The sequence below is a fragment of the Dasypus novemcinctus genome, chromosome 1 (assembly GCF_030445035.2).
Source record: "Dasypus novemcinctus isolate mDasNov1 chromosome 1, mDasNov1.1.hap2, whole genome shotgun sequence".
NCBI lineage: Eukaryota > Metazoa > Chordata > Mammalia > Cingulata > Dasypodidae > Dasypus > Dasypus novemcinctus.
In genome coordinates, this window is record NC_080673.1 from 114,263,894 (window position 1) to 114,287,651 (window position 23,758).

Genomic DNA, 23,758 nt, shown 5'->3' on the forward strand with positions numbered 1-23,758 from the left:
GTTTAAAACATAAAAATATACACAACAACATCATATGTATATGTACAAAGGTGTGTATGTGTTTTATAAATATATAATTAAAATATTTAAAATTGCATGGGAAGAAAACATATCACTTCATGACAGTGGGAGTGAGTTAAGCTAATAGGATCAGGGAGAAGTTCACAAAAGGTTTCAAATGAATCTGAAAAAATTTTGTATGTGTAACGTTGCAAAATGTTAAGATTTCATAAAACTTGTGTAAAGTTCTACACATTTGTTTTTTTATATCCAAAATTTTCTGCATGTTGAAAATGTTTTATAATATTCAAATATTTTACAATTAATTCAACAAATACTAAATATATTTTATAACTATCCAGTTAGTAAATAAATTAGTAAAACTTATAATTAATTCCAAATAAAGATTGATGCAATATATTATAAAATTATTAGTAACAACCAAGAGTTTAAGTGACTTTCTCAAAGTCACACAGCTAGTAAGTGACAGAATCCAAATTTAAAGTGAAACTCTCATTGAATACCTCTCTGATCTACTTAAAATACTAGAATAAAATATAGGGGCTTTGGCAGTTTGATACTGCTTATGGAGTCCAAAAATAGCTATTGGATTATGTTTGTAAACTGGTCTGTGCCTCCAGGCATATTAGATTATATTGGATTCAGAGGTTTCACTTTTGCTTGATTAAATACTGATTAACACTTTGATTGGGCCAAGTCAGAGAAAATGACAAGGCACAGGAGTTAGTTGGAGTTTTGATCTTGGAACTCGGGAAGTAAACACACAGAGAAGCAGATACATGAGGAAGGAGAGAAGTCTCCATTAAACACGGGCAGAGGCCTCAGGAAGGAAGGCAAGTCATTCGCCTAATAGCCTACAGCTGACCTTGTGGAGAAAGCAGAGCCACTGAATCAAAAGACAAACAAAGGTCCCGGAAGAGAGGAACCCAGGAAGCTTGAACTTGGGCAGATGTTGGCAGGCATCTTGCTCCAACACATGGGCAACAGACTTCGGCGAGGGAAGTAACTTATGCTTGATGACCTGGTAACTGTGGGCTTCTACCCCAAATAAATAAAAACTGACCAATTTCTGGTATTTTGCATCAGCACCCCTTTGGCTAACTAATATAGAGCTAGTTTAGAATGTTGGGTTGGGTAAAGTCTTCTTAAATATCATATTTCTTCTTAGTTATCATGAAACCATGAATCATGAAATTGAAAAGCACTGCAAATTCAATTAAAATTCAAATAAATACTAGGAGAAAATATCTGCAACATACTTTCTTAAAGGGTTAATATCCAGAATATATAAAGACCATCAACTGAAAAAGAAAAAAACAACACAATACAAAAAGCAAAATACATAAATAGGCAAGTCATGGAAAAAGGAAAACAAAGAACAAAAAAAAAAGAGAAAGATAACACTCCAAAATAAAATATTAGATTGTGGGACTTTAAACTACTCATCACACACACTGTTAGCCAGCCAGAGTGTGGGAAACAAACACTTTCCTCTATCATTGGTAGGAATCTGAAACAGAATGGGACTTTGACATTTTACTCTTTGTGTTTCTGTACTATATGACCTTTTAAAATGTGAATGCATTACTTTGAATTATTTTGTAATTAAAAATTATGAAATGTTCAAAAATAAATTTCATGCTTTGATTAGTTATAATAGAAAAATGCATGCTCCGTATTTCATTTGGCTGCCAGTGCAGACATGACCTTCATAGAAGTTAGATGGGAAAATTTTAATGAAGCAGTGAGATTTAGTTTGGTTTGACTTTGTGGGCAATTATCAAATTCACTTTCTAGTTTTCTTTCCTTGGACGTAGTTATCTGAGCAAATTAATATTTTCCTTGGTAATATTAATAATCTCTAAACATTATTAAATACTTACAATGTACCGTTTAAGTGTATTACAAAAATTACTCATTTATTCTGCACAACAGCCTCTTATAATAGGTGCTAATTTTATCCCCATTATAGAGAAAAGAACACTAAACTCAAGAGAGATTAGTTGAGGTTGGGATTGAAAGCCAGGCATTCTGGCTCTAGGACTTGTTTTTGTAACTACTACCCTCTGTTGCTCCCCAGAATCCAAATCATATATCTTTCTTTTCATCTCTTCTGGAAGGTGTCTGCTGTATTTAGAGTAGAAGGATATATTCAAGATAAAACATTGAGTTATTAAGTCCCTTAAATCCTCAATTTATTAACTAACCAAATTCAGAATCAACTGGTCATGCGTGATAGCACTAATTTACTCACTGTACAAGCCATCATTATTCTTTGAACAGACATGTTATTGAGTTAAGACATACTGTCAATTGTTATTTTGGTATTCTTTTACTGTATTTTATTGACTACCTTGGCAGCATACTTCATTCGGAGTGACAGTAAGTACTACCTTACTTATCTCTTTTCTTACAGAGCATCAATATTGATCCTTTTTCTAGCTCAACATTCTTAATATGATTGACTATTTACTGCTACTTTTGACTGAAAGTATATGGTAAAATATATCAAATTCTAAAAGTTCACATATTCTGGAAAAGAAGAAAAACGCATTAGATTAAAAAGGTATTATTTTGAAGGTTATGTCTTTCCTTCCATGGATCGGTGACCTGAGTGTCAGCCTGCTTTCTGTTCCACTGTTCTTTCTGGTAGTATAAATTGGGAAAGTAGAGGTCTGTCTACTATTTGTTCCTGAATCATCTTCCTACTAGCTAGCTGTTCATCCATATCACATGCTTATGACCATCTGTGTTAGCTCTTGGTGGCCACAGTTCATTGAACTTCTAAGCTGTAAGAAAATTTTCTGCATGGACATCATTGGCAAGGTAAATACAAAATGTGTCCTATTTTTATTTACTGACATATACCTTTATTCTCTACATTACAATCAAAATTTAATGATGTATCAAAGTTTATTGAAGGATCCATATAAATAAATTGAATGTGAATATAGAAAGGGAAAATTTTTACCTATACATGATTGATTTAATTTTCCTCATTTTTTTATTTTTGATAGTCCAAGAGAAAGACCTCAAAAGAGTTGGCCTTTCCCATATTCTGGTCTTTTGTGTTCCTAGCCTTGTGCTTTATTTGCCATGGCTACTATAACAAATCACCACAGGCTAGTAGCTTTAAACAATAGGCAATTGTTGTCTCAGTTTTGGAGGCTAGGAATTCAAAATCAAGGAGTTGGCAATATCCTGATTTCCGTGAAGTATGTAGCATACCGGTGGCTGCTCGCTGGAAATCCAAAACTCAGTCTCTGCCTCCATCACATGGTCATCTCTCTCCCTATCTGTCTTTTCCTACTGTGTCCAAATTTACTCTGCTTATCAGGATTCCAACATGTTGGGTAAGGGCTCAGACTGATTTTATCTGGTCTCAACTATAACATCTTTAAGGATCCTACTTACAAATGAGTTCACATTCAGGACTGGGGGTTAGAACTTGAACACGTCTTCGTGGAGGATATAATTCAATCCATAATATCTTGCTATGCTGTCCTCATGTCCAGAGCAAATAGAAATAATGTAGTTAACCCGAAAGTCTCCCAACCACTTTGAGGAAACCTCCTACTCCAAGGTTGATTCTTGCCATTCTGGGTGTTGCTTATACAGGAGGGTCATAAACAATCAATCATCATTCTGTTACAGAGAGCAGAATGTGAATGTGAATAGGTCCAAGATAAAGAAAAGAAGGAAATGTTAAGTGATCCTTTTTTCTACATAGAGAAAAAAAGATGGCTTCAATCACATTTTCTTGGTGTGTGAAGGATGTACCATGTCTTTCTGGTATTTCATTCTGATTGAAATACTGGTTTAATCTGGTCTTGAATATACTGATAAAATTATTTAATGAATTTTAATCTTGAATGATCTCAACTTTTGCATTAATGATATAAAATTAAGATTAATTTTTAAAATATCATTTTATATACATAATTAACTCACCATTAGATTTCAACTAAATTTTGAGTTTCCTTCATGTAATTTATTTTTCTTAGCATTAATGTTGAACAGGTAGATAATGTCAAAGAAAATAGAGCTGTGACCCAGTAACTCAATAGTATCTCTTTACCTTCTACTTGTCTTACTGTCTACCCTTTCTCTGAGTTCATCTACTTTTGTAGCTTCCATATCTACTACTATGCAGAGGACGTCCTGATGGAAAGTTATTTAATTTATTCAATTCAATAAACACATTCAATTTATAATGTATGATATTTTTGGAGCTCATTAGAATTGTGAATTTCAAATCAGGTATTTGCATATTGGATTTTAAAAAGAATAACCCTTTCTAAGCACAATATTCTATTATTTTACAAACAAAAATGTAAATAATTCAGGATGGAGGACGAGTTCTCCATTATCTTGAAGATTCTCCTAATCAAACCAAATTGTGTATAATATGAATAAGCTCCATGAGTGCAGGAGTACTTGTTTGGTTCACTGATGTATTCAAAGAGCCTAGGGTAGGCCTGGCTCAGAGTTGATTCACAATAAATGCTTGTTGAATGATTGAATGAGTTAATGCATGAATGAAAGGTCTATATTTTTACTTTATATGTAAAGAATGAAACTGAAATGATTTGCCATTTATCTTACATATTAAAAAGTAAGGTCCTGTTTGCCAAAGAATACAAATCATATCATCTGAGTCTTTTTCCTTCCTCTGCTCTCATACACAATTAGGGGTAGATATTACAAAGTTGCAGATAGGATCCTTGAATAGAAGAATGAAGCAATTATAAAATTAGGAGAATTGTGGACATTATGGCTTTGGAGGGTTTGTTTGGGGGGTTTAAAAATCCTTTATGTCTTGATTTTTTAGTGTTTTATTCAACATGAAATAATTTTTTAATATTCATTATGTGCCAAGCACAATTGTAGGCACTGGAAATATAGCAATGACTAATGAAGGAAAAGAGCCTATTCCATCAACTAGGGTGGGGAGGAAGAGGGAAGGAAGGGAAGGAAGGAGGGAAGGAGAAAGGGAGGGATAGGGATTGGAGAGAGAGGGAGGGAGTGAGGGAGGAAAGGAGGGCTCTAACTTCATCAGACTCCATCAATGTCTTCACAGGATGACATATCCTGTACAAGGTCCCTCAGTTGCTAGATGCTAGTTCCTCCTGAAACCACTATTTACTAACCCACTTTCCAAAGTTACCCCTTCCATATCAGTTTGCAGAAAATTCATTTTCCTTTTCTTAGAAATCCCATGTCCTTATGTTTATCATAATATGCTTATTTCACCTCAAGATAACTTTCTGTTTTCATCCTCCCCGGCAGTACCTGCTAAAGCCACTTCTTACCTGTTCTAGCCAACAGGGGAAAGAACAGACAGAAGAGGCCCTGAACTGAAGTTACCTATGCCTAATTATAAAAGTAAAAAATCACAAGTACTGATCATGCTAAAACACCATCTTTGAACATGCAATGCATGAAGTAGCATGATTTGAAGCTGCACATGTTCTGCTTAAGCCTGCTCCATATCCCAGGTCACTTCACCCTATCCTAAGCCACTCCCTTAGACCTACCTATCCCAAATGGTAAAAATGTCTCAATCCTTTTCACTTCAGGGAGATGCCTCCTGTCTCCTTGCTGGACTGCCTTGCAATAAACTCTTCCTTTTTTCAAAATTCTGGTGTCACAGCATTGACTTCTGTGCACAATAGGCAGCATGCATGTTTGGGCAGTTACACTCCTTGTCTACCCAGCTGTTCCAAGACCAGTGCCATTGTTTACCAGCACTTGTACTGAAGGTTTCATGCTATGGTTCTGCCTGTGAAAGTCCAAAGAAGGTCAGCCCCTGTACTTCACTGCTTCACACCTTGTCTTCCTGCTCCCAATTGGCTGCTTTATCTGCACCAGTCTCCTCCCTCCCACTGATTTCTGACTTTTGGCTGGAAACTTGGTGAGATCCAGCTTTTATAACTAATAAAATAGCAAAGCATAAACCAAAAACACCAATAACATAGTCTGACATTTTCAAGAAATCATACTGGTTGTTTTGTTGTTTCCTGTTGAGCTGTGATATATCTTTTACTTAAGGGACATTTGGGAGTGTTTCTTTCAAGTTTAGAATTCATAAGTATCAGCAGGGTGCTTCCTTAAAATATAGATACCTAGAAATTTCTTTTAAGAGTTTCTGATTCAGAGGGTCTTGAGTGGGACTATGAGTTTGGTTTTTAATAGTTACTACAAAGCAATTCTGAAGTAAGTGGCCCACATCCAAGGAACTGCTTACACTGAAAAGATTTAAGAGTCTTCTAGGTTGACCAACCCAGTTCACATGAGAGGAAAATAGCCGGAATTTGAGAATTTGTACTCTGTCCAGAAAACGGTATCCTTTACTAGAATTGGGTCTCTGATGAAAGTAAGCTCTCAGGTCTTCCTTTAAAATTTGTATAGTATATATGTATGTATGTGTAGTAGTCAGCCAAAGGTGTACTGATGAAGAATACCAGAAATTGGATGGTTTTTATAAAGGGTATTTATTTGGTGTAGGAGCTTACAGATACCAAGCCATAAGCATAAGTTACTTCCCTTACCAAAGTCTATTTTCACGTGTTGGAGAAAGATGACTGCCTACATCTGTAAGAGTTCAGGTTCCTCCCTTCATGGGGCTTGCCTCTCTCTGGGTTCAGAGTTCCTCTCTTCCTAGAGTTTGCTTCTTCCTTGGCTTAGGGTTTCTCTCTTCCTGGGGCTGGCTCCTGTTTCCTCTGTGAGCTTTCTTTCGGGGCTCCAGCTTAAAGCTTCAGCATCAAACTCTGACATCAAAACTCCAACATCAAAAACCTCAACTCTGTCCTTTGCCATGTCTTTTATTTGGTCCAATCAAAGCCCTAATCATAACTTAATCATGCCCAGGTTCAGACCAGTTTACAAACATAATCCAATATCTATTTTTGGAATGTATAATTATATCAAATTGCTATAGTATGTAAAAACATAAAGATATACACTCAATAGGAGTTGGATTTGGCCAAAATATTGACTGCCAGTCTTTCTTTAAGGTATTACCTAAAGTATACACAAAGGTTAAAGATGAAACATGATTGCTAACATTATTCATTTGTATATATTTACAAATTGTAAGGTGGTTGGCACACAGAGTATTAAAGCTGAAGAGATTTTACAAGTGAGAAAACAGAATTCCAGAAAGGCTATAACTTATGAGTCTGGCCTTAAGCATAGCATCACCTGAAAGTAACATCCAACACATTTATGCAATGACTTGGTTTCCTAACTTGCCCCGTATTTCTCATACTCTGACCTTTGCCCCAATTCTATTCATAATTTTTATTACAGATGCTATTGTTCTTTGACCTCTTGCTTCCTCTTGGAGCACTGCAAGTCCCATCTCTCCTACTTACAGTCTCAGCTCTGGTCTTTAATTCTAGCTTTTGCATGTCTCTTTCAGCAACACACTCAAAAGCTACTATGGATAATGAGCATCTGGACTCTCTTCAGTTTTCCCTTCTGAGGCAATACTCCAGCTGGATTTTCTGATCTCTCTTATAATTGAGAGGAGGCAGAAAAATAAGCTATTTTGCACATGCAATCAAGGATCACTTTCCTTAAAATCTGTATCCATTTCAGGTGCAATTATGAGGGCAGAATTTCAAACCTGGTTATCTACCCCCCAAGAAAACAGAGAAGGGAGAACCCTGAGTTCACTGCAGAACTCCACATACATACTTTCACAATATGTGGTCTAAAAGGATGTTGCCCATAACATATGGCTTCAAGAGGGGTTGTCCAGTTTCATGCATGATAACTAGTCCTGTATGTTAAATGCAGATGACCAGGCCAAATTGTAGCATATTGCCTAGGCCTGAGGGATAAGCCAGTAAATAGCATATCATAATAGCAAGTTATGGCAAGGGTCCAGGCTTCCCGCCACCAAATTTAAAATAGAGTCAATGCAAACAAAGAAAATCTGTGGCCCACAGCCATAAAAGCATGGATTTGCGAAGGAAGGAAGGAAAGGGACAAAAGTAGTTACTGTCTTTATCATATCCACTGAAGGTCTAAACCCATGCCAGCAGAGAGGTAGCCCACCTTTTTAAAAGAACGTGTCTTACACCCATCCCTCCCCTTTCTGTATTCCTGAAGGTTATTCCCTAATCAGAGAAAGGAAGCTAGAATACTCAGCACTAGCAGTCCAGAATTCCTCTTCTTGATGAATAAACTCCTGCTACAAATTCAATAGGGATGCAAAGACAGAATCTTAGACCCATTTCTACATAGGCATTCCAACCTAGATGTATCTAGGTATAAACACAAGCATTTCCTTTTTTGTTCTTAGGTCATCCAAGCTCTTCGTCCTCACTAAGAGGACAAAGGAGAAACTGTATATAGCTGGAATTATCCCTAAGTACTTAAATGACTTTAAATTTCTTTTATCATTATTACAGAAGCCTTCTGTATTAGTCAGCCAAAGGGGTGCTGATGCAAAAATGCCAGAAATCTGTTGGCTTTTATAAAGGGTGATAATTTGAGGTAGAAGCTTATAATTACCAGGCTATAAAGCATGAGTTACTTTCCTCACCAGTCTACTGCCACATGTTGGAGCAAGATGGTTGCTGACACCTGCCAGTGTTCAGGCTTCCTGGGGTCCTCTTTCCAGAGCTTACCTCCTTCCTGGCTCAGTTGCTCTATTATCTCCACAGGGCCATTGTAGACTATGAGGTTCACTAGGCTTTGCCTCTCCACAAGGTCAGCTGTAGACTTTCAGACAAATGTCTTTGTCTCTGTCTCTGTCTCTCTCTCTCTAGGGCTTAGGCTGAGTCTAAGGAGCTGTCTCTATTCCTGTGTTCTTCTCCTGTGTGTTCACTTCCTGCGCTCCAGCTCAAAACTAACTCTGACGTCAAAGCTCCAATATCAAAACTCCAACTTCAATAAACTCCAACTCTGTCCTTTGCTTGTCTTTTAATTCTGAGTCCCTACCCAGCAAATGATGGGGACTCAACACTCTACTGACATGACCCAATCAAAGCCCTAAACATAATTTAATTAAGTAAATGTGAGACTTCAGACAGACCAGTTTACAAACATAATCCAATTATCTATTTTTGGAATTCATAACTATTTCAATCTGCTACACCATCCATGTTTCTAACAGGCCTTTTAATAGAATAACCTGCCTATTTACTTGGCTATCACCATCCAAAGGCTTGTTTATCTCCTTAAAAATATAATATCTTCCTGGGCCTGCTGCAGCATTTTACTGACTAGAACTGAAGAAATTCTGGCTCTGTACCATACCTGCAGGCAGGCCTGAGGTTGGCCACTAGGAAGAGTCCTACACAATGCAGCAGGTTCTCAATAAATACTTGTTGAATAAAATTTGAAGGGAGAAATTTTCCCATTTTAGTGGTGAGATAAACATCTTTCCATCCATACAGGTGTTTGGTCGCAATATCCAAGAACTTGTTTTTTTTAAATATCCATTGTTTCCGTTACTTCTTCCCTCTCCCTTGCTAGTATCTTAGCCTCCTAACTGATCTAACTGGTCCAATTTCTCCATTCTGATTCATCCTCATAATTCAACCAAGCTGTTATTTCTAAAATGTAAATTTAATCATATAATTATCCTGCTTAAAATAGTTTCATCAGCATCAGAAATAGAATGCAAATTTCTTAGTCTGATCCACAAAGTTCTTAGGGGATCCTTCTCTCACACTGTTTTCCAGCCTCACCAAAGTACTGGAATTTTCAAGTTCAACGCCTTTTATTTTTGCATCTGTTAATTTGTTCTACATGGAATACCTTCTTCCCCTTTTGTTCCTACAAAACACCTGCTCTTCCTTCAAGGCTGATCAAGCATCAGCTGTTCCCTGAAGCTCTCTATGAATTTGTCCACCCAGAAAAAATTAAATGGCTTCACTCTGGGGATCCCACAGCCCTTGGGGCATAGCTCTGTGGTACTACACTGTGCACTGTAGTTAAGAACGTCAGCTCTGGAGCCAAATGCTGGAATGCATTTCCTACTTTGCCACTTACTAGCTGTGTGGCATTGGGAAAATTACCTAATTGTTTAACATTCCAGGTTCCTCATTTGCCAAGTATAAAGATAATGATATTACCTATAGAAGATCCTTGGTAAGGTTGAATGAGCTAATACATTAAAGCACATGATACATACTAAGTATTTGATTAATAGCTATAATTAAGTAAACTTCGTATTAAGTTGAAACATAGATAAAGAAAGATATACAATTCATAAATGTACAGCTCAATGAATTTTCTCATAATGATACACACAAGCATATCCATCCAGAGGAAAAATAGAAACAACCTCACCTGTACTAGGAAAAAAACTCCTTTTTGCCTTCTCCCAGTCATTACCCACTCCCCCAGGTAACCATAATTCTGACTTCTATCATTACATATTGGTTTTGATTTCAAAATGATACAAATAGTGTGAGACAATACGTATTTTGAACCTGGCCTCTTTCACTCAACATTGTGTTGTTGCATGGCATGTATCATTCATTTTCATTATTATATAGTAATATAGAGTGTTGCATATACTTATAAAAAATACCCCAATTTAATTATTCATTCTACTGTTGATGGACATTTGATTCATTTCCAGTTTTTTCTTTTTTTGTTTATTATAAAAAGTGCTGCTCTGAGAATTCTTGTCCAAGTCTTCTGGTAAAAATATACATTTCTCTTGTCTAGTAGTAGAATTTTAGGGTCCTGGGGCATTGTATGCTAAATTTTAATAACCATTTTTTCATCGGCACTTGGCATTGCCAAATTTGGTTTTCTTGTAGAGGTATCTCACCATTTTTAAAAATTTGCATTTCCACCATAATTAATGATGTTGATCACCTTTTCAAATATTTATTTGCCATTTGGATATCCTCTTGTGAAGTGTTTATTCAAGTCATATATTTCTCAATTATTTTTGGATATTTTTCTTATTAATTTCTGATTGATGCATACATAGTCTGGATATGTGGCTTGTCAGTTATATATGAAAATTTTCTCCTACTCTATGGCTTGCTCTCTGAATGACATGTATTGGGCCACAAAATCCTTAATTTCAGCGAAGTCCAACTTACTAATCTTTTCCTTTGTGGATAATGCTTTTCATGTCTAGTTTAAGAAATATTTTCCTATTCAAGGTAATAAAGATGTTTTCCTATGTTATTTTCTAGAGTTTATTTGCTTTAACTTTCACATATAGATTACAATCCTTCTGGAATAGATTTTTTTAAAAAGATTTCTTTTTATTTATTTCTCTCTCCTTCCCTCACCCTGTTGTCTGCTCTCTATGTGTGTTCTTCTGCATCTACTTGCATTGTCAGGCGGCACCAGGACACTGAGTCTCCTTTTTTTTGTTGCATCATCTTGCTGCATCAGCTGTCCATGTATGCGGCGCCATTCCTGGGCAGGCTGTGCTTTTTTCACACAGGACAGCTCTCCTTGCAGGGCACACTCCTTGCATGTGGGGCACCCCTATGCAGGGACACCCCTATGTGGCACAGTACTCCTTGCACATTGCAGCAATGCACATGGGCCGGCTTACCACACAGGTCAGGAGGCCCTGGGTATCGAACCTTGGACCCTCCATATGGTAGGATCTGTCTGTTGAGCCACATCCACCTCCCTTGAATAGATACTCTGTCCATTGAGCCACATCCACCTCCCTTGAATAGATTTTGAGTATGGTGTGAGGTAGAGGTCAATTAGATAGCCTATTAACACAGCATCACTCATTGAAAAGAAATTTCTTTTCCCCACCGTACTTCAGGTGCTACCATCATCATAGTATCATCAACAATATCATTATATTTGTTTATAAGCCTGTCTTCTCCACTAAACTTAATCATCTTTTGCTGGGATGTGTTTTATTCACCATTTTTCCTCCATACCTAGCACAGCTGCCAGTTCAAAGTCCATGTTCAATAAAAAGTTTTTCTTAATAACTACCATGTCATTGAATAATGTGGATGGACATATTGAAGAAAACATGTGATCATTTTCAGAGTTCAGGCATCTGAATTTCACGTATTATATGGAAGGATATTGACAGAATGTGAGCTTGTGAGCCACCATAGCAAATCATAGATCTGCATAGCAAGAAAGGTGTAAAAAGCTGATGATACACTAATTTTCATTTTTATTTTTTACTACATGCTAGTGTAAATTCCCAGAAATGCTATCAAATGGATATTAAGAACATTATAAAATGGAATAAAGCATTCTAGGAGCCAACATAAATTAACTGAGACCAAGTCACGACAGACTAAATAGCATATTTAACTGGAAAAGTAGGAAAATATAGTTTATATATTTTGAGCTGCATATTTTAAGCCCTCTCATGAGACCCTAGTGAATAAGAGCTGTGATAGTAAGTTTCTTTGAGAGCAGAAATTATGATGTTTAACTATATATTATGCCTGGCATCTAGTACATTGTAATAAATAACTGTTAATGAATGATTTATAATACAGTTATTGTGTTCTTAATTAGCAGAGTGTCTCCATTAAGCATAAACTTGTACTCAGAATCTGGCTGTTTGATGAACTGGTAGTCTAGTGTATTTGCATTATTTGATGATGGCTCTCTAGACATGTCAGAAGCCCCAAGGAAAGAGACAGAACCCATCACCTGATAGTCTACAGCTGGCCTTGTGAAGAGAGGCAAAACCTGGAGAGCCTCATAGTCTACAGCTGACCTTGTGGGAAAAACAGAGGATCTGAGCCCAGAGAAAAAATGAACCCCAGGAAGAGAGGAACCCAGGAAGCCTGAACCTTGGCAGACATCGGCAGACATCTTGCTCTAATACGTTACAAAAGACTTTGGTGAGGGAAGTAACCTTATGCTTTATGGCCTGGAAACTGTAAGCTTCTACTCCAAATAAATACCCTTTATAAAAACCAACTGATTTCTGGTATTTTGCATCAGCACCCCTTTGGCTGACTAATACAGATGGCTTGGCAGCTATCTATTTCTCCTTGGCCTGAAGAACTATATTAGAGTTCTGATGAAGATGTTTAGGAGTTATGAAAGATGCTTGTGGTTCTGGGCACAAATGTTACTGCTTCCGTGTCCAGGGAAACATTCCCCATCCCCATCTCTGCCATTTACTACTGAGGGGTTTAGCAGCCCCTGGAAAGAGAGAGGCCACCATGGGATCTCATAGTGATCACTGGCAGCAGAGGTTGTGGTGCTGTGACTAGAAGAACATGACCCAGATTATTCCCGAGTCCAAGCAGCATACCCTGATATTCCAGAAACAACTAGTGTCGACTTTGACAGGGGACCAAGGAGCCCTTCAGTATCAAGGACAGAAGCTATAGGGGACTGAATCACGTCCCTCACAAAAGGCATGTTCAGGCACTAATCCCTTCTCCTGTGGGTGTGAACCCATTTGTAAATAGGCCTTGATCCAATATGACTGAAGTTCTTATAGACAAAGGAAATTGGACACAGAAGGAAAAGCCATGGGAACAGCCAGAAGCTGGAAGTCCGTGAACCTGGAACAGAAAGGAGATGTCACCTCCATGTGCATTGTCATGTGACAGAAAAGCCCAGGGCAAGGACCACTGGCCAGTCACAGAATGTCTCTATCTTCAGGGAGAAAGTATTGCATTTTAATGCCTCAATTTCAACTTCTAGCCTCAAAACCATGAATCAATAAATTCCTGTTGTTTAACCCAGCCCATTATATGATATTTCTTAAACAGCTGGGAAACTAAAACAGAGGCTAAGTGAATATAATCTGGAAATTATTGTTAATGTGACTTCATTTTAACAGGCTGGTGAAACCTGGAGAAATTCCACAAGACCTAAGTGCTAGATGACCATATATAAATGTATAATTTACTGAAATCCTAATCAATACCAAATTCTTTATACAATATGTTATTAAAACTTCTTTATGGTCCCACTAAGTAAATCAATCAATAAATTTATTTCTTCTTACCTATTTTTCCAGATAAACACTGGAAAAATTTGTAAAGTTATTTTTTAATCCTATTTGAATTTTTAGTAGAATCATTTTTGTACATATATTTATTTAGAAAAAAATCATTCCTATATTCAGTCTTCTCATAGTTAAAATAAACCATATGTCTCAAATTCTCTTCAAGGTGTATTATCAGTCCATTTTTTAAAATTAGTTTGCTTGTTAGAAACCCTCTATAGTTATTGATAAGCTTATTTCTAACTTATTTCATGTTTTTTGCTAATCCCGTTGTGGTGGATTGAATTGGGTGCCACAGTTAGGATATGTTCTTGGTCTTGGTATGCATTCCTGTGGGTGATGACCCATTGTAAATAGGATCTCTTAAAAAATGTTATTTTACTTAAGGTGTGCCCCAGCTAAATGAAGCTAGGGCTTAATCTGCATTACTGGGGTCTTTAATAAATAGAAGAAATTCAGGCAGAGAAAAAAAGCCACGAGGAAGTGATGTAAGGTAGTAATCAATGGAACGCAGAAGAGAAAGGAGGACATTGCCATGTTACAGAAAAGCCAAGGAATCCAAAGATCTCTGACAGTCAAAATGCTAGTAACCCCAGGAGGAAGCAAGCCTTCCAGCCTCTGAAACCAAAAGTCAATACACTCCTGTTGTTTAAGACAACCCATTATATGGTATTTGTCAAAGCAACCCGAGAAATTAAGACAACTGTGAACAAGTTCTTCTTTTATTATAGTTTCTAAATGGGCATTGCTGGGACAGCACACAATTAATTTTAAATATTTTTCATATATGGCATTTTAATGAGTTTTTTTTCATAATAATACTTTGGTAGGTTTGTCATATACATTTTCTAGGTAGAGCTTCACATCTGCAAATAACGAAAATGTTTCACATTCCAAAACTTATGATAAATAAAATCTAGTAGGCCAACTAGAGACACCCTTGCTACTTGGAGTTGTCCTGGGTGGTGCTTCAGGGACAATTACCGGACATTGTAGATATTCCCAGGGCCCACTGGATGGAACGTGGGAGAGTATGGGCTATGATGTGAACCATTGACCATGAGGTGCAGCGATGCCCAGAGATATACTTACCAAATGCAATGGATGTGTTATGATGATGGGAGAGAGTGTTGCTGTGGGGGGAGTGGTGGGGTGGGGGCGGTGGGGTTGAATGGGACCTCATATTTTTTGAATGTAATATTTTTAAAAAATGAATTAAAAAATTTAAAAAAAAAAGAGACACCCTTGCTAAGCTCCATATCAACAAAACCAAAATCTAAGTAAATGCCTGAATCGCCCAGAAAATGGAATTTCAAACAGCCAATTGGCTATCACCAACTCCCTATTCTCATGACAGCTAATTTCTTCATTGCCAAGCAACTGCCTGCACTAGCCGTATTAGGAAATGTAGTCTGCATTAACCAGTGAAAATTTCCTCCCAATGTACTCCCTTGTTCTGTCTATAAAAGCCCACTGCACTGTTTGTTCAATGGAATTCCTCTCTACCTTGTGACAATTGGAATTTCCCAAGTTCATGAACCAATTTAATAAAACTCTAAGATCTAACCAAATTTTCCTTAAATTTTTTCTTTATTTTTTTTAATGTTACATTCAAAAAATATGAGGTCCCCATATAGCCCCACCCCCCTCACCCCACTCCTCCCACATCAACAACCTCTTTCATCATCATGGCCCATTCATTGCATTTGGTGAATACATTTTGGAGCAATGCTGCACCACATGAATAGTGGTTTACATTGTAGTTTACACTCTCACCCAGTCCACCCAGTGGGCCATGCCAGGGCCTACAATGTCCAGCAACTGTCCCTGCAATACCACCCAGGACAGCCCAAGTTCTGAAAATGCACCCACATCATATCTCTTCTTTCCTCTCCCTACCCTCAGCAGCTACCATGGCCACTTTCTCCACATTAATGCTACATTTTCTTCTATTACTAATCACAATAGTTCCAGAATAGAATATCAGTAAGTCTTTCAACAGTTATTTTGGTGACAAAGGGACCTGAAGGAAACTGCTGATGACCTGTAAATAACTTGAATGAAAGGTATAGCACCTGCTGGAACTCACTGTGTTCACTGTCTTCTTGTCTCTTTAGAGCCTTCTGTGTGTTCCTCTCCTTGGACCTCCACTCTTTTTGTGTTTGAGCCCTTTGATCTCACTGGCTTAATCTCACACCTGGTTATTCTTAGCAGGTAGGTCCCTTATAGGGGACCTGAGTCCTTACCCTTTGGTTCACAGCATTTCCTCTGTGGTGTCCACAGCCTTTTTGTTGCTGGTTTTCTATGGGGCCCTGAAATTCTAAGAGTGCTCAGCTGACCAGCACCCAGCACATCTTTTATGTTTAAGAATTTCCCTACTAATTGAATTTGGCAATATATTAGGCTTCTTTTTTGAAGAAGTTTTGGATCTCAGAGGGGTTCAGCCATGGCATGGGAGGAGCACTGGTGTGGGATATCATTGATTGGGGATGCATGGGTGGAAGGGAGTTCTCCAGGACATGCATATAGGGTATATAGATATGTTTGGATGTTCATTGAGTATTGTCATAGTGGATAGAGTTATATCTGACACCTGAGGGAGTTATGAGTTCCCATCTGGGCGAGCTCTGTCACGTTCCCCAGTGGAAGAGCAACAATGACCCAAGTGCAAGGGCAAAGACCAGTGAAGAAGGATGGCCCAATGATGGGCTCTTGATACTAATGACTATGCTTATGAGACTGTGTGCTTGAAATTTCAACTAGGCCTAGAGCTGCAGGGTGCCTAAGAGTTATCTCCTGAGAGCCTCCATGTTGCTCAAATATGGCCACTCTCTTCAGCCAAACTCAGTGTGTAAATGCATTGCCTTCTCCCCAGCATGGAACGCAACCCCCAGGGATGAGCCTCCCTGGCACCAAGGGATTACTACCATAACCAGTTGGTGATGCAACTAGAAAAAGACCTTGAATAAAAGGGGGAAATGGTGAAAACAAATGAGTTGATATGGCTAGGAGACTTCAAAATGAGTCAGGAGGTCATCAGAGGGGTCACACTTACGCACGTCTCAGCAGGATCCCAGAGACAGCCAAAGTAGATACAACCCCAGGTACTGGTGCTCCTAAAGGCTATAGAGACCCACAGGTTCTATAATCATGACAGATGGCACTGGAGTTCATTACCTTGCCAATGGACCCTGCTTTGGAATTTGTGCTCCTGATTGTGATGGAGTTGGACTCAGATGTGACCTTTCTATATGTGCCTCTTCTGTCACTTTTATTGAACCCGTGATTGGTGCTTGGATTTGTATATGCTCAGGGGACTTGAATCTCTGGACTGTCCATGTGCCACCTGGGCCCTGAGCTTCAGCAGAGTTGCGACACCTGTTCTCCAATTCGTTGGACTTACCCAGGTCAACTGACAGGGAGGTAATAAGGGTCAACTGCCACAACAGGGAACCAAGAGTATCTAAAACTGCAAGCAGGAGAATCACATCCATCAGCCAGGTGGGATCTAGGCTCCCTTCTCAGTTTGGAGGTGGAGTGGTCATTGCCATTCCAGGGTCCACAGGATGGAGGAATATAATATAGATTGGCGTGGACTTGCTGGTATTCTGCTATAGAATTGTTGTGACTCTAGCAATAGAAGAAATTGTATCATTGATGTGGAGATGGTGGCCATGGGAGTTGCTGAGGGCAGGGTGAGGGGAGAAAGAGGTGTGTTATGGGGCATTTTCGGGACTTGGAGTTGTCCTGAATGATGTTGCAGGGACAGATACAGGACATTGGATGTCCTGTCCTGGCCCACTGGATGGACTGAGGGAGAGTGTGAACTACAACGTAAACTATGGTCCATGCGATGTGGCAGTGCTCCAGGGTGTATTCACCAAAAGCACTGAATGTGCCTTACTGATGAAACGGAATGTTGATATGGGAGGAGCGGGGATAGAGTGGGGAGTGGGGTATATGGGAACCTCTTATCTTTTTTTTTTTTAATTTATTTCTCCCCCCCTCCAGTTGTCTCCTCTCTATGTCCATTCACTGTATGTTCTTCTGTGACCACTTCTATCCTTATCAGTGGCACAAGGAAACTGTGTTTCTTTTTGTCGTGTCATCTTGTTGTGTCAGCTCTCCGTGTGTGTGGCACCTTTCTTGGGCAGGCTGCACTTTCTTTCATGCTGGGCAGCTCTCCTTATGGGGAGCACTCCTTGCACATTGGGCTCCCCTATGCAGGGGACACCCCTGCATGGCAGGGCACTCCTTGCGTGCATCAGAACTGCACACAGGCCAGCTCCGTATGGGTCAAGGAGGCCCTGGGTTTGAACCGTGGACCACCCATGTGGTAGGCAGATGCCCTATCCATTGGGCCAAGTCCACTTCCCTCATCTCTTTTAATGTAACATTTTATGTGATCTATTTATCTTTTAAAAAAAAAATAAAGGAAAAATTTTAAAAAAAAAACACCCAAAAATTTTTTAAAAATTAAAAAATTAGAAAAAGAAAGACTCTACCACTGATCTACAAGTCCTTTCTAATGATCTTTTCTCAATAAATAAGACTTTTCGATCAAAAAAAATAATTACGGGGCATGGAGTTCCATCTACATAACTAAATGACAGATCATCACTAAGGATAGCTTAGAATTTTAACAGCCCTTAGGGGGAACTTTTCAGCTGAATAAGATTACTTGTCTTAGATGTGCACTTGAAAAAAGCAGGCTCCCAAATAAAGCAGAAGGAATGGGATACCTATTTCAATTGCTTTGCTGTGTTGTCCAAAAACCTTCAGGACTCTAAAATACCTTCCTTAAAGGACTCCTTTAAAAAGTTAGAGGCAGAGTGGGCATCACCATCCCAGAATTCTCAGGGTTGGGAAATGAACAAAGGACTAAAGTAGACTTACTGTTATTCTACAATAGACTTATTGTGATTCTAGTAATGGAAGAACTCCTTGTTGATATAGAGGCAGTGGCCACTGGAGATTCTGAGGGGAGAGGGAAAAATCAGTGTAAATTGGGGGCATTTTCTGGACTTTAGAATTGTCCTGAATGACATTGCAATGACAATAAAAGTCACTCTATCTTGTAATAACCTACATAAATGCACGGGAGAGAGTATAAACTACAAGGTAAATTATAATCCATGCTTAGTGGCAATGCTCCAAAATGTATTCATCAATTGTAACAAAAGTACCACACTAATGAAGGATGTTATTAATGTGAGAAAATGTGGGAGGGCTAGGGAGCAGGGCATATGGGAAACCCTCATATTTTTTATGCAACACTTATGTAATCTAAGTATCTTTTAAAACAAAATTTTAAAGTATATATTTTTAAAAAGAGAATGAGAAATTAGAAGTCTAGGAGCATTCTGCTCACACCTTTACTACCCCATCTGCTTTTTGTCTTTCTCCACCTGTGCCTGAATAGTCCATTTCTATTAACAACTAACAGAGTTACCCTACATTACTGATGAGGAAAGTAAACAGTTGCTTTTAAAGTTATACTGCTGAGGTTAACTGAGAACCACCATGAATAACTTTCATTGGTCAAAGGCTAAATTACAAGTTATAATCAAGGAATTTCCCAAGCCCTGGGAAGAACCTCAAAATTTCTATGAGGAATTTAAAATACTTATAGGAGCCTATGACCTGGGCTGGCAGATCTTTAACCATTAATTCACATGTTAGTTGGCACAAGAGGAGCCCAAAATTGGATGTGCAAGACAGACTGACTAGAGGCTGGGAAAGATATCCAAAGCCCCAAAATCTGCAAGGCACTGTCTGCCCATGGGTATTAAACGGCTTAAAAAAATCACAGCTGATTTACTAAAAGCCATTCCTAAAGTTTTCCAACACGCACTCATAGGTCAATCATTCAAAGTTGTAAACAGGAAAAGGATGATTCTGTGGTAGATTTTAAAACTCAGAAATCCATTTCTAATACACTCAGAGTTTAAAGAAATAACTGCCGATACCCAGTCCAAATTGGTAGCTCTGTTTGTAAATGACCTATTCCCCAAAATAGGGCGACTTATAAAGTGACAAAAAATAGGTTGGGTGGCAACAGATCTAGCTGAATGTATAACTATGACAACATTTTGAAAGAACCTTAGAAACAGATGAAAATCAGAAACTCCCGGACTATGCCCCTGCAATTAAAATAATGACAAGGATCAAGACCTAGACCTGGATGGAGGGTTTCCAACCAATTAAAATTTTAAGCCCATAAATCAAACACCCAAACAATGCCTAGAAATAGGGGCCTCATTTGTAATGAACCTGGTCTCTTGAAGAGAAATTACTCTTAGAAAAATGAAAAACACTTTCTATCAGGACACAAAAGAAAACCTGCTCAATGTTGACATAGCTCTAGGGACCTCAGTGCCTTCCTCCCCAAACTCCTTTAAATGTACAAGGTGAAACAATTGAAAGTAAATGGGGAAACATGTAAAGTTCTTGTAGATATTGGGAGCACACTTTCAACTCTGAATCCCACACAATAGGTCCTTTGGAGTCAAAAGCAAATTACATAGTGGGGGTTAGCAGTTAAGCCCAATGGGAGTATTTTTCCCAACCAACCCTAACGTCTTTAAGCCCTTTTACTGAAAAACATTCCTTTTTGCTTTGCAACCTACCCCCTTAAATCCTCTGGGAAGAGACCTGCTATCAAAAATGAGAGGTGTAATTTGCTTCTCTTCAGAGGGAGAAACTCCTTAGAATTTTCAGAAGCTACTGAAGTGAACCTTATATGCTCTTTGCAAACTTTATTAGATATTGAAGATGAAGAAATTACTCATGACACCCCTGACCTACTTGCTATACCAGAATCTCTATGGGCTATATCCAGTACTGACAGAGAGAGAACCCAAAGTGCTCAACCTATAAAAATACATATAGACACATTCAAACCCTTACCCAAACGTCCTCAATATCCACTTAAACCAGGGGCCATTGTCACTCTAACCTCAATAGTTAAAGACTTATTATTTCAATGTCTAATTTTTCCCTGTACTAGTCCTTATAATGCTCCTATTTTACCTATAAAGAAACCTAATGGTCACAGATGGCTATTTGTTCAAATTTTTAGAGCCATTAACAAATTAGTCATCCCCCACTTTCTTGTAGTTCCAAACCCAAATACCCTAAATGGTTTACTGTTGTTGATCTGTGCTCTGCTTTCTTCAGCTGCCCAGTAGTTCCAGATAGTCAATATCTATTTACATTCTTGCGGAATAATCAACAATACACTTGGACAGTTACTCCTTGTTTTAGGAGGCAACCTCTTATTCCTCTCAAGTGTTATGCCCAGACCTGAACGCCCTAAAATTTTAGAATGGCTCCACTCTATTATGACCTGTGGAAGATTTACTGTTCTGCTCCTTTACTAAAGAGAACATTTTTTGTGATCTATGTAACTTCAAAAAAATACAAGTAAAAATAAATTGATTTTTTTAAAAATGAGAGAGAACTTAAGAGATTCTTTCTATCTACCCCAACAGCTAGCTCAAAAGGGACATAAAGTTTCTAAGGAAAAGCTATAGCTTACTCTACTATCATGATTTAAATGCTCAAGGAATTCACCTATTACCCAAAAAAATAAAAATGATCCAGGATTTCCCTAAGCCCATGACAAAAAGATAATTATGGTGAATTATGGTGAAGATTAGGGTTCCAAATCTTTCTGTATTGGCATCACCTCTTTATGAATTAACTAAAACTAAACAACTGAAATATTACCTTGGAATGACTAACCGGTCTTTCACAATTTTAGGATGGCCTTATTAGTCCCTTCAGCCTTGGTACTACCAAATAATTCTTAGCCATTTACCCTACTCATTCATGGAAGATATGGAAAGACTCTTGGCTTACTAAACAAGAACATGGGAGAAACTGAGACCTGTTACCTTTTCTAGCTTACAATTAGATGCCATGGCTTGAGCATTCACTGCCTGTTTAAAAGCAGTAGCCACAGTTGCAAAAATAATCAAAGCACCTGCAGAAATAACACAGGGCAACTATGTATATTTACAAACCCTCATGCCATCCAAAGCCTCTTAAACGCTAAATGAATTTACTCAGTATCTATCCTCTAGCCAATTGACTTCCTGTGAAATTCTTTTATTCTTACCTTCTAATTTAATTCTAAAAGTTTGCAGAACTCTTAACTGTAGCACCCTATTGCAGTCAAAGTTGAGCTGATCACCTCTCAGTTAATGACTCTAGAAAAAGTTATGGAGGAGAAGAACCAGCAAGATGGCAGTGGAGTAAGGAGCTCCTAGAGTCAGCTCCTACTACAGGGCAGTTAGTAAACACCCAGAGATCTCTGGAGCTAGCTGCTGTTTGGGGGCTCCAGGAGACCAGAAGAGCATCCTGACACATTGTTTAAGGAATGGAAGGAGGAGACTGCCCATTAGCGGAGAAGTTTCATAAGTAGAGCACTCCACACCACAGAGGCTGCTGCCCATCTTCCACTGGAGGCACAAGCTGTCTCGGGAGCTGTTCTGTGGCTGGAATTGAAAGCTCCACTTCCCAAAAACAGGGGAGGAGGAGACAGTTGGGCAACAACTTCAGCCACTGATGAGTGAATTCAGTGGGCTAAAGTATAATCCTGAGAACAGCTAAAGTTTGAACATGTCCAAGCCAGAAAGAGGCTGGTGGCTGCCATCTTAATTCTGTGCCTGTCATGAGGGGAAGCAGGGTGAACTGAGGATCACAGTGCAGGTAGGGACTGGCTTCCTTCCATCCAGATCAGATCGCAGCCCTAGCATAAGCCCCAACCCCATCTCTGGCAGGGAGGAAGCTGGGGGAACCAGCACCAGCTTCTTAAGGAAATTAACAGCCAAGACACGGAGGCCAGTGATTATCCTACTTTGGCAGTGCAAGCTGCCCCAGGAGCTATTCTGTGGCTGGAATTTGAACACCATTTCCCAAAAACCATGGAAAAGGAGATGGTTGGCCACCAATTTCAGCTACTGATTGGTGGGTTCAGCTGGCTAGATTACAACCCTAAGAACAGCTAAAGTTTGAATTTGTCCAGGTTGGAAAGAGGCTGGTAGTTGCCATTTTGATTTGTCCCCCATATGAGGGGAAGCCAGGCTGAATGAAAAACACACTGATGGTAGGAACCTGTTTCTTTCACCCAGATCAGCCTGCAGCCCAGCCTAGGCATCTTCCCCACCTCTGGCAGGGAGGAGGCTGGCAGGCCCTGCACCAGCCTATCCAGGGAACTGCAGGTACATTTGTCTGGCACAGACTGAATAATCGGAAGTCTATTGGGACAACTGCAGTCATAGATTGCTGCCCATACCCGCAGCTCCATACCTGCCCCAAACAGGGGAGAAAGGGACATAAAACTTCATCAGTCTCTATGGGCAACTAGAGTCTAGGCCTGCACAACTTGGTTTATTCCACATAGCTGTGACTCTGTCCCTACCCGTCACAAAGGAGAAAGTTGGGAGAAGCTTCATGGTCCCTTGGGTAATGAGGGCAGCTTGAACCTCCACAGCTTATAGCACCAACTACATCCTTGGTTCCTACTGCACAACCAGCAAGGGAAAAGTGGCAGGAAGCCCTAAACTAAAGAGCAAAACTGTACCCAGAATAAATACTCTAGTAAGCCCAGTGCCAAGACACCAACCAAAACTTACAATCCACACCAAGAAACAGGAAGATATGGCCCAGTTAAAGGAATAAGATAAGCATCCAGATGACATAAAGGAGTTGAGACAACTAATCATAGATGTTCAAACAAATTTTCTTAATAAATTCAATGAGATGGCTAAAGAGATCAAGGAT